Source organism: Emydura macquarii, unplaced genomic scaffold, assembly GCF_026122565.2.
Source record: "Emydura macquarii macquarii isolate MOO-44397 ecotype Brisbane River unplaced genomic scaffold, CSIRO-AGI_Emac_v2 contig_1253, whole genome shotgun sequence".
NCBI lineage: Eukaryota > Metazoa > Chordata > Testudines > Chelidae > Emydura > Emydura macquarii.
In genome coordinates, this window is record NW_027131390.1 from 11,416,374 (window position 1) to 11,427,038 (window position 10,665).

General features: G+C 52.8%; 1 protein-coding gene across 1 annotated transcript in view; it reads right to left on the bottom strand.

Annotated features, from left to right (window-relative positions):
* IL1RAPL2 (interleukin 1 receptor accessory protein like 2) overlaps positions 1–6,208 on the bottom strand; it is a 513,137-nt gene extending 506,929 nt beyond the window's left edge. Inside the window, exon 1 of the mRNA XM_067548147.1 lies at positions 5,935–6,208. The gene's annotated coding sequence lies outside the window, so the exon portion shown is untranslated. The remainder of the gene's footprint in view (positions 1–5,934) is intronic.
* Positions 6,209–10,665: the final 4,457 nt, after the last annotated feature.

The window sequence follows — 10,665 nt, forward strand, 5'->3', positions numbered from 1 at the left end:
CACACCTAACGAGCCAAGTCCTGGCACTAAACCACTGGCCGTGCTGAAGCGGCGGACGGGACTTGGCTAGAATTTTTCCCAGGCAGCCGCTGCGGCATCAACCAGCAGCTCCGTGATCCTCACCCTCTGTGCCAACGCAGCTGGGAACCAAAGCCCTGCCCCTCACCCGCTCCTTTATGAGTGCCCAATGCCTGCACTCTACAGTACGAGCATGACCCCCCTCCCCGCCCTTTTACACGAGGGATGTTCCCCTCGGGTATCGGTGCCTTCACACCAGGATTTCAAAGCCCAGAGGAGATGGAACCTTGACAAGACCCTGGTTCATAGCTAGCCTGCAGCAGCACACTCAAGCCCACCCTGTTCCACTGCCCACAAGAAGATAAAGGCTGCTCCCGGAGGCTTTAACTGGACTATACCTTGAGATTTCCAGCGTGTGCATGCACAGACAGGCACCATCCAACCCCCAAGGGCAAAGCGCTGTGCTGAAAAGCCAATTACCCTATCAGAGGAGCCAATATTTTTGCACCGATGGCATGCTTAAAAAAAAAAATGAATAAGCACTTTCACTCCAGAGCAAATGCCCAGGCACCATTAGTGGGATGACTTCCTCAGGCAGGTTATTTCTCCCTCCCTCCACACCCCTAAACGCCAGGTGCCAACAGTTTGGTGAAGTCAAGGTTCTCCAGAATTACCAAATAATGTTTTGTGGAACCAGGCTCAAGAGTCACCTGTAAATGGCAACTGAACAAACCTGTGCAATAGACGTCTCCAGAGGTCAGATTTTGTGCCCCTGCTAATGCGCATCTCTCTGATTGCAGCCCGCCCACCCACCCAACATCAGGGTGGCGTCAGAAGGAGTGGGGCCTACTCAATCCCATTTTGAGGTGTGGGGGTTGGGTAGGAACAGAGACGAGCCGTGGGAACAAGAAAATACAACCGCCATTTTTGAATGCTGAAAGCGGAGAGATTGTAGGTTCAATCCCAGATCTCTTTGGTTTACAGTACCCACAGAGACCTTTGGGCCCAACCCTGCACTACTGTTTGGAGTCATTTACCCCTGTGCCCAGCACAAGGACAGCCTTTTGCACCCACTTTGCACCGATGCAAATAACCCCACGTGATCCAAGGCAAAGGAGGATGAAGCCCCTCATCCTCAGCGGTGTTCACCTACCACCCACTTCACCTCTCGAAGCTCTGGGGTGGGTGGCTGGAAGCCCGCCCACATCTAAAGGTCCCTCCCTCCAGCCTAAGGGGAGGAGCCACCCGACCCAGGTGTCAAATGATTACAGGGGGCAACAAATGACAAAAACAAGGGTGGGAGGGAGGGGCACAGGTTAAAAAATAGCAGGGGTCCAGAGAGGGACACTGAGCAGAGAACCCTGGACAGCACCTGCGTCTCCTCCATGGCGTCCAGGGAGCCAGTGGACACGGCCCAAAGGAACTCTGCCTGGAGACGTGACTTCAGGACGGATCGGAAGCAGGCCCCACTGTCGCAGAGCACCGCCTGTCCAGCTTCCTCCTCCCGGTATGGTGAGCGGCCATCTTGGCCAGGAGGAGATTGACGAGGAGGTCTCACTGTTTTCTGGGGCCACAGAGAGAATGCGCGTAAATAAGGAGGTGCAAGGAGAAGTGCAGCCAGAACCGAAGAAGATGGCTCTGGAGGAGCCAGAAGAGGGGCCGCAATCTGGCACGCTTGATGTCAATGTGCCCCAGGGTCTCTCTCTCGCCACAGAAGGACCAGGTGTTGCAGGAGGTCGTACACCGCACCAGGTACATGCCTGTGCTCACTGCTCCATGAAGGAGCCGCCAACTAATATACGCGGCGGGCCGTGGAACCAGGGTGGCATGCAGATTGGCCCACCGGCATCCCTTGCCCTCCTTGCGTGGTCAAAGGTCCTACCGCTTGGTGTCAGGGCAGGACACGATGGTGAGGAAACAAAGGGTCTGGAGCACATGCGCATACAGCTGTGTCCTGGGCATGGTTTGGAGACGGACCGACTGCATGTCTCACAGCCAGCTCAGCTGGTGCATGGTGCACAGGGGTGGGGTAAGGGTGGGAAGGCCAGGGAGGCTCACGGGGCAGCGGCCCAACAGCAAGGTGTGGAAGGCCAACAATGGGGGCAGGCGGGGAGCAACCTCCCACAGGACCCACTCTAGAAAAACACAAGAGGCGGGAGGTAGGGCAGCCCCCCATCTCCTGAGTAGGACAAGAGGAGTAGAGAGCCCCAAGAGCCACAGTGTCTACCCAGTCCCCCTGGTCATAGTCCAGGAGATCTGCAATCCCGGTGGTACCTGCCAGGACCGACCTCTGGCGCACCAAGGCGGACTCTGCCACCTGCACACCCAGCTGGGGGTTGTGTAGCAGAGGCTCCGCGAGGAGGTCCTCCCCCTTGGCAATTAGGTCCGTGGCAACCACCGAGACTAGCTTCCAGGTCCTGAGGACGTCAAGATACTGCAGCTGTAGGAGCAAGCCTAGGATCAGGGACGCTCAGATACATCAGAATAACAAGAAGCAAGAACAGTTGTAAGGCTCAACTTGATACCTGCTCCAATGGCTTTTTCCTTCATGAGAATAGACCAGGAAGGCTAAAGGGCTTTCAATTATACGCATTACCTTCCACTCAGTACCCTTATGTAAAGGATTTGTTTAGCTGCTGGCTTTGACCAGCCACAGCTAGAAAGGATCTCTCTTGGTGTGTATGGATGGTCTCTGCTTGCTCATTTGTACATGACAGTCTCGCTCCGTCCTTACGGAGATCTAGGTGCAAGTTGCTGCTTGGTGACACAGAGGGACTCAGAGGGGCAGAGAAATCAGCATAGGCACCAGTACTCCTACAATGCACAGAGAAGCCAAGCTGGAAGGGGATGGTATAAGATACTATGCAATACTCCTTCTACCCTGGACTCCATTGATTTTCTACCCACTAACATCTAACCTGGGACCTTCCAATGCTGAAAGGGTAGAAAAATGCAGGATATATACCAGTAAGTAGAAAAAAATCACTTCTCACTGTCTCTTAAACCTCTACCCAGCCAGACACTTGTTTTATGCAGGTTTAGCTCCATCAGATTAGATAGCTCAAAATCCCGATAAAACCTGAAACCTCAGCATCCCCTGAGCTTCCCATAGCTAACTATGAAGGAGAACTTGATTCATTGCAAAACAGCGTCTTCCCAACTTCACCCCTGCCTCTGGTCTGGCATTAACAAAATTAGTCAACAATCAGCAGATGCCTTCTCCATGGCTTGGCTGCTCCTATAGTTCCTACCTCAGGTCTGCTCAGCCCACTCACTAGATCCTCCTCGAAAGAGAGTGCTCCTCCCTACTTCCTTCATGTCCAGGTAGGGTAACAAGTCAGGGTTAATGTGTTTCAGGCAGATACTGCTAGCCTATTACACCCACATTTTATCATTGCAAGAGGGATTTTAATTTATAAGCAGAGCTTATAGGGAGCACCTCAAGTATATGCCTCACATAGGACAGTGCTCCTGGGAACACGCTCATACAGGGCCTGACCCAAAGCCCATTGACTTCAACAGGAACCTTTCCATGGATTTTCATGGCACCTTTTTGTCCTTTTCTCTCTTTCCTTCACCCTTACAGCCTTGTCTGGCATTCCAGTGAGTTCAGTCTGAGCGCTGGATTTCCGAGGAATGCAGGCTCAGATTCTAGAAGGCAAATCACAGCATAACATACACAATGTATTCCAATCGCTCATACAAAGGGATCCTGTGTGTCTTCATTTTTAAAAGCCAAGAGCAAACAGGACAATTTGATGCTGCAAAACAGGACTGAACGAATGATGTCCCATTAGAAAGCACTGGAAGTCAAGGTTTTCCTAGACATTGTAATCCAAGGTGTCTGTTTCGGACAACTGAACACTTGTTAGGTTAGCCCACAAAGTACACATTGATTGTCTGTTCTAGGATTTCCCCTTTGAAACAGGCAGATTTCCAGGCTTTCTAATGGCAAGGCAGATTCTTTCAATCCTACTGTACATCATCAAATGAGGCCCCTCTTGGAAACACCCATAGCGCCGGACCCCACCATCCACATTCACCAAGGGCCCAAAGCAAAGCCCATTGAATTCAATGAGTCTTTACAATGACATCAGCAGGCGCTGGATTAGGCCCCAATGAAGATACAGAAGCACCGACAGGTGTTAGTCCCACCTGACTAGTTTCCACATACATGCTAGAGACACCTTAAAGGGGGCTGATTTCCAGAGGGTTGGGGCTCAGTAGTCTGAAAACCAGGCCCCTTTATGGCACCTTCAACGGGCCTATCCCCCCCCAAAAAAAAAAATCACTACTCACTTTTGAAAGCCCAACCCCTACTAAGCACAGTTATGGTGCTAAAGAACCAGCATCTCAGTTGTGATGGAGGCTTCCCTTTTTTGAGGTACAAATGTTCTCAAGTGTTTCTTTAGCTAAAGGGGCCTGATCCCGTAAGGCACCATGTGCCTGCAACTCCCCTACCTATCCGGATTAGACCCTTTGCTTTTATAATGAACCTGGGGGAGTTCTTTTAAGCCATCCACCCCCGGGTCCATCTAAACTCCACGAGCCACTTGCAGAGAGAGCTAACTGATCTGTGTGGTTACCAGCAACTACCTTTCAAGCACAGTCAAGCAATTCAGCCCTTCTCTGAGGGCTCAGAAGGAAGTGGGAGGACAATACATAACCCAAAATAGAAAGCACAGGGGATGAGGAGAGACTCTGATTTTTTTTATTGAAATAACGGTGCTTTAGAAGGATGGCCATGTGGTGTGTGGGGCACGGATCTATTTATAGGGGAGATGCCAGGAGATTCCCCACCTGTTTCCACAAGCACTCAGTAACTTCCCAGCCGGTGAATGTTTTCCTCCCTGGGGTTTGCATCATCATTTGATGAACATATTGTCATTTACCCTGGGCAGCAGCTCCCAGACTTGTGCTGCCTGCTGCTGCCTACCTCACCAAGGATACAGTAACGGATCAGGGCCCTGATCCAAACCCCATTGAAGTCAATGCAAGGAATTCATGGACTACGGTGGGCTTTGGATCAGGCCCCAGATGAACATCTTTAGAGGAGATGGTAAAAAATAATTCCAGTATACAATATACGAATAGGCACATACGTACCCTCCGCCCCATACATAATACACACATTCGTTGCATGTCACATGATATATACTTTCAAGTTTCTTTGTGCTATTCTTACAAAACAAAAAAAATAAGGAACAAGGGGGGAAAAGCCAGCATAAGAGACATGCCAGTTTCCAGACATTTTTATCCCTCTTTCAGCCTCCCAGACTTTAGAATAAACTTTGCTGAGAGCCCATCTCTAGTCATGCCCCTAAATCAATGGAGTTATCAAAGGCGGAAATCAGTGTTCTTCAATCCTTAGAGCAGCAGGTTTAGTGGCAGAATTAGTGACCAGTTTACTACTGTCACCATTCAAACCCCCTTCTGGGGTGGAGATAAAGAGAGTGGGATAGAGAGAGAGAAAAGATCAGTGTGGATCACAGGAGAGCAGATCACAAGTGTGCAGAAGGGAGTTATTTTTCATAGTCTGGGTTTGACTTAGCTGTCCATGTATTGGAAGGGCCAGGGGGAGAAGAGAACTTGTCCTCTCTCTTTCTGGAAAGGTATAGACCAGCAGTAATATCCCCGGAAGCAGTGGGGGTATAAGCCCCTCACTCAAATGACAGAGGCCAACCAAAGCCATCATTTTAACATTACAGAGCAACTTTGCCGTGGCAGGAAAGAAAACGTGCGATGCCCTTAGAAAGAAGATGACTCGAGCCGCCTGCTAAGGAAGTTTGAAGGGAACGTTTCGCTAATGGGGGGGGGGGGGGAACAACCCGAGAGAGGCTCCTACCCCAAAAAATAATCCCATGCAATTGTTCAGCGCCCAGCAAAGCCCAGCATAAACGCATGCAGCGTACCTACCTACGAGGAGGCAGCCGGGGAGCTCCCAAGTCCCATCCCAGGCTGGGGGAGGTTTCTGTCCCCTTTTCACAATCCACAAAGAACTTCAGGGCCCCACCCCGAAGGAAATCCTGCCTCCCATCCCCGGAGCGAGTCTCGGCTCTGGGGCCGGGGAGCCGCTTCCCGCCGCCGGGCGGAGAACGGGGGATGGAGGAAGAACTTCGCCGCGCTGCAGCCAATCCCTTAAGTGGCAGCTGCCGGGGATTGAACTCCCCGCGCCGGGCTGCCTTCCCCCGTCCCAGGCTGCTCGGAGGACACCCCCCCGGGCGCCTCGTCCGCCTGGCCGTCCGTCGATCCGGCGGGGCAGCTTCCCTTCCGGAGAGCCAGAGGTGCGGGAGCGGGGAAGCTGCTTCCAAAGCTGCGGGTCCCCCGGGGGAGGCGGGATCCCGCCCCTCCGTCAGCGCTGGCTGGCACCGGGAAGCCGCTGAGCTGCCCTGCGGGACTGGCCGGGCTGGCCCCGGGCAGAGCTGGCTCCGGGCGCGCCGCAGCCCTGCACCCCCTGCCGGAGCCGCTCCAGCCGCACTCACGCGCCCCCGCTGCCCGGGTGGACTCCCCAGCCCGGCTGCTGCCCACGGGAGGGGAAGAAGCGAAGCCCCCCCCCCACTACCCGCTCTGCCGGCGGGGGGTGCGGGAGAGGCGGGGAGCCGGGCTTCGAACACTCCCTCCCTCCCCACTCGCCACCGGGCAAGTGGCATTGCACCCGCTTACCTGGCCGGGGGAGGGACGCGCGAGGCTGCAGCGCCGGCTGGCGGCCCAGGGACGGATCGCCCGCTTCTGCGGCGGCAGCCCGGCTCGGCTGAGGTCGTGTGTCCCCCCCCGCCTGATCCGGAGCCGGGAAAGCTCCCCCGCTCCCCGCCCACTCTGCAGGGCAGCGCACGGCAAAGAAACGCGCCCCCGCGTGTCCCGGCTGGGCGCGGCGTTTCCCCTCCGGCCCGCACGGGTTAGTTAGACCAGCCCGGGGCTTCTCCCCTCCCCCCCAGGCGGGTCCCGCAGGGCCCTGCCCCTGGCCGGCGGGCGAGGGGGTTCATTGCAGGCGGGCGTCAAAGCGAAGCCAGGGCTTCAGCCTCCCTAGAAATCAAACCCGGCCAAGGCCACGTGGCTGCCCCCCCTCCCGGGCCAGCCGGGGGTGACTCCGTGGGGAGGCGGCCCCTGGCTGACACGTGTCAGGAATCAGAGGCGACTGGCCCCAGAGGGAGCGGGGGGTGACTGGCCGGCGAGGAGCTGCCCCGGGTTAAGGCTGGTTAGGGCGTTGAACCGGCTTGACTCCTGGTTTCACTCCAGCCGCCTCCTCACCGCGGCTGCTGGCTGGTTTCAGAGTCACTTGCCCCTTTTCCTGCCTTCCTCAGTCGTGTGACACACGCACACACACGCGTGTGTGACAGACGCGAGTGGGGAGCCCTCGCCAGCCTGCGGCACTGAAGTGTGAGGAGGGCCGGGGCTGGCATTACACGCCGGCGAACACACACACACACACCTGTGGTGTTTGAGACGCGGGTTGTTTTCATTAGTCGATCGGTTTTATGTCAGACCAGGGGGGAGGCGAACCTGCGGGCGCGGGGTTTATTGAAAACAAGCGGCTCCGCGGGCCCGTGGGTTTTGATGGATCCTGGAGTCTTGAAACGAACAGACCGTGGGATTTTCAACGTTCAGATTCCCCCCCTCCTCGCGTTATCCCCTTATTCTCCCTCCTCATTTTAAGCAGAATGGATCTAAATGCTCAGTGGCAAGGCGGTGAGGGGATCTCTGGACTTCACTTCTGTTAGGGAGAGAGACCTGCTTTTGCGTTTACACAGAGCTCTTCTTCAGGTCTGGGAAGTGTATGGGAGAGTGAAAGCTAAACGCAAGGTGAAGTGTTTAAGGGACCACTTCACTTTGAATGGGCCCTTGAAATGTGTGTTAACTACTCCCACCCCTGGTATTCAGCTGTGACACTGACTACATTCCCCAGACCTGAAGAAGAGCTCTGTGTAAACTGGAAAGCTTCTCTCTTGCCAACAGAAGTCGGTATAATAAAAAGATATCACCTCACCCACCTTGTCTCTCTAATATCCTGGGAGCAACAGAGCTGCAGCAACCCCGCAGTAAGCTTTCAGGGTCAAATGTCAGCAATAATTCAGGCTGAGTTAAGAGAGAAAATCACAGAGACATAAAATGGATTTAGATGTTTCCAAGCAGGTAGGAAGGAAATATTCTGAGCTCTAGGAAGCAAGCTTGATCTTTCCGAACCGCCTCAGGCCTGGGCTTCCTATTGAGATAACGGCATAAAGGGCTTGCAACAAGGTGTTTTTGTTCCGTTTATTAAGCCCTAACAACTCTTGAAGCAAACATCAGGAGCTGAGGATGAGGGGGTCACTTACTGAATGCAGGTCACGGTGGCTACCTTTCCCCAGCTGTCATCCTTGGTGACCAGGTATAAGGTGGATTTGGATACCTAGTTCAGAAAGTCACTGATGGAAGAACAGTTTGTACACATGGAAGGATTAATAAAAAGCTTCCCTAAATGGATAGAGGAAAGAAACCGTTGTTATACCGTCAGCCAGTTGAGGAGACGATGTACAGCTTCTGTGATGGGCTAGGTAAAGCTGGAGCCTTGAGGGACCGGTCCTACTGTCTCTCAGTTTGGGCCAGTCCTGCCTGCAGTGCAGGTGCAGGATATCACTGAAGTCATTGTCCAAAGTCCCACTGCATCCAGTGGGAGTAGCATCAGGCCCGTAGCTTTCAAGGCACTAACTGCGGAGGGCCCCAATCAGTCTCAAGGGCCTGTGACTCTCAGGGCCGGATCCTGCAGCCCCTCGTCGGGCAGAACTCCCTGATTTATTCACCCCAGGACTGCACCAGTGGGCCAGGCTCAATGGCACTGGGCAGGAAGCCCGCAATGGAGGCACTTGTTGGGGAACTTGGCACGTTGCGTCACTCACCACCCTGCCTTACGTGGCCACGTTGCTCTGTGACTTTAGGCTAGGTCAAAAAGCCATAAGGTAGGCGGGCGGGGGGGGAGGAGGCTAGACCCACTCATAAATCAGAGGCGAGGGGCAATGGGTACATGTGTTCTCTCTGCAGAGCACGCTGATTGCTCTGGCATTAGCCTTCAAGTGGAGGGAAGCTGGAGAGTTGTGCACCCCAGGGGCACTTGCTTGTTACCACCTCCGAACACTGACAAGCAGTGCAAGAAGGGGCAATCGGGGAATAAACCCCAGAGGGCACAAGGCAGGGTATGGAAGCAGGGCTCCTAAATGGCAGGAGACTTACCCGTCTGGCACACACTGAGGGAAACCCATCGCTCCAGAGAGAATCTGTCTTCAATTAAACCAGGGTAAACTCAGCTCTAAAGTGGGTTAGAAGGCTGGTTAAGAGCCATGTTTAGTGTGGAACCTTTTTGCAATTTTTGTCTATTTAAAGTTTGAGGTTTGCAAAATTGCAGGGTTTAAATGTCTTTTTTTAAATCAATTAAAATTTGTATAGTTGCAGGAAATTCTGGGGAGAGGGGAATCAGACAGGAATTATGTAATGACAGGAGAGATAGGGCATCAAAAGGTTAGAGCTTAATCACCCTTAAAATAAATTGTCAACATCACATGTCAACAATATACAGAGTAAATATCCTTAAATCAAACTCTAAGTTCTCAAGCTGCGTTTTTCTTACTTTGCCTTTCTGTCAATTCCAGTTATTACCAATGGAAATAAGTTGCAGTAGTGTGGATTGTGAAACTGACCTTTAACCACGTTGTCTGATAAAAATCCAGTTCTTCCTAGCCTAAATATAGGGGACACAGCCTCTTCTTCAAACTATGGACAATTAAATATTTAACTCAGCAAAACTGTTTTATCAGGAAGACTTTTTATTCATTGCGACAGACATTGCAACCCTATGTAGCATCTTTAGGGAGCATTGCATTACATTTATTAATGGTTTATGTATGACTGTCTGTGTTCTACTCCACTGGGGAGGATTACCACAGCTCTTACACAAACTAAAACAGTAGGAAGTGATTACCCCCGAGATAGTAAACAACTCCAGAGACATTCCACCTCTTGGAATGGTTCAAGTCGGATTTTCCAGGGAGTAAGAGATAAGGAAAGGGTCTCTGATATAAAAGGATGAGCTTGAACTGACACGGGGCCTTCCTTCTGATCCAGTAACTAGACAGCACTTTCTCCTCCCACAGGAGGAGGTAAGCAGCATGTCCCCATTCCCCAGCAGGTACAAACCCCCCTCCCCAAAGCATCTGGCCAGCGGTGCCATCTGGTGGGAGCTGGGGACCCCGCCTGCCCTGCGTGTGGGGTGGGGGAGGCGCGCATTAAGGCCAAGGGGGCACAAATGCAGGCTTGGCCCCCAGGCACCAGAGACCCATGGTACGCCACTCGGGTATTGGGAACTGAATCCACTAATGTTCATCAGGGGCTGTGGAAGGTTGGCACTGAATGCCATAGAAAAGCCTGTAAGAAACAAAACAACATGTGCACGATCAATTCAAAAATCTGGTATAGGGTGAGTGAAAGTGCTGTGGAGTCATTTACATCTGTGCAAAGTGGGTATAATACACTATCAGAAGAATTGTGCTCACATCCACCGGGGTGAATTTTCCAGAACTAGGCCCACAGATCTGAATACACAAAAGTAACTTTAGATCTGCATAGGTAAGTTACAGAGCTCAGGCAAGGACTTAACTGTATCACAGGCACTTCCATTTT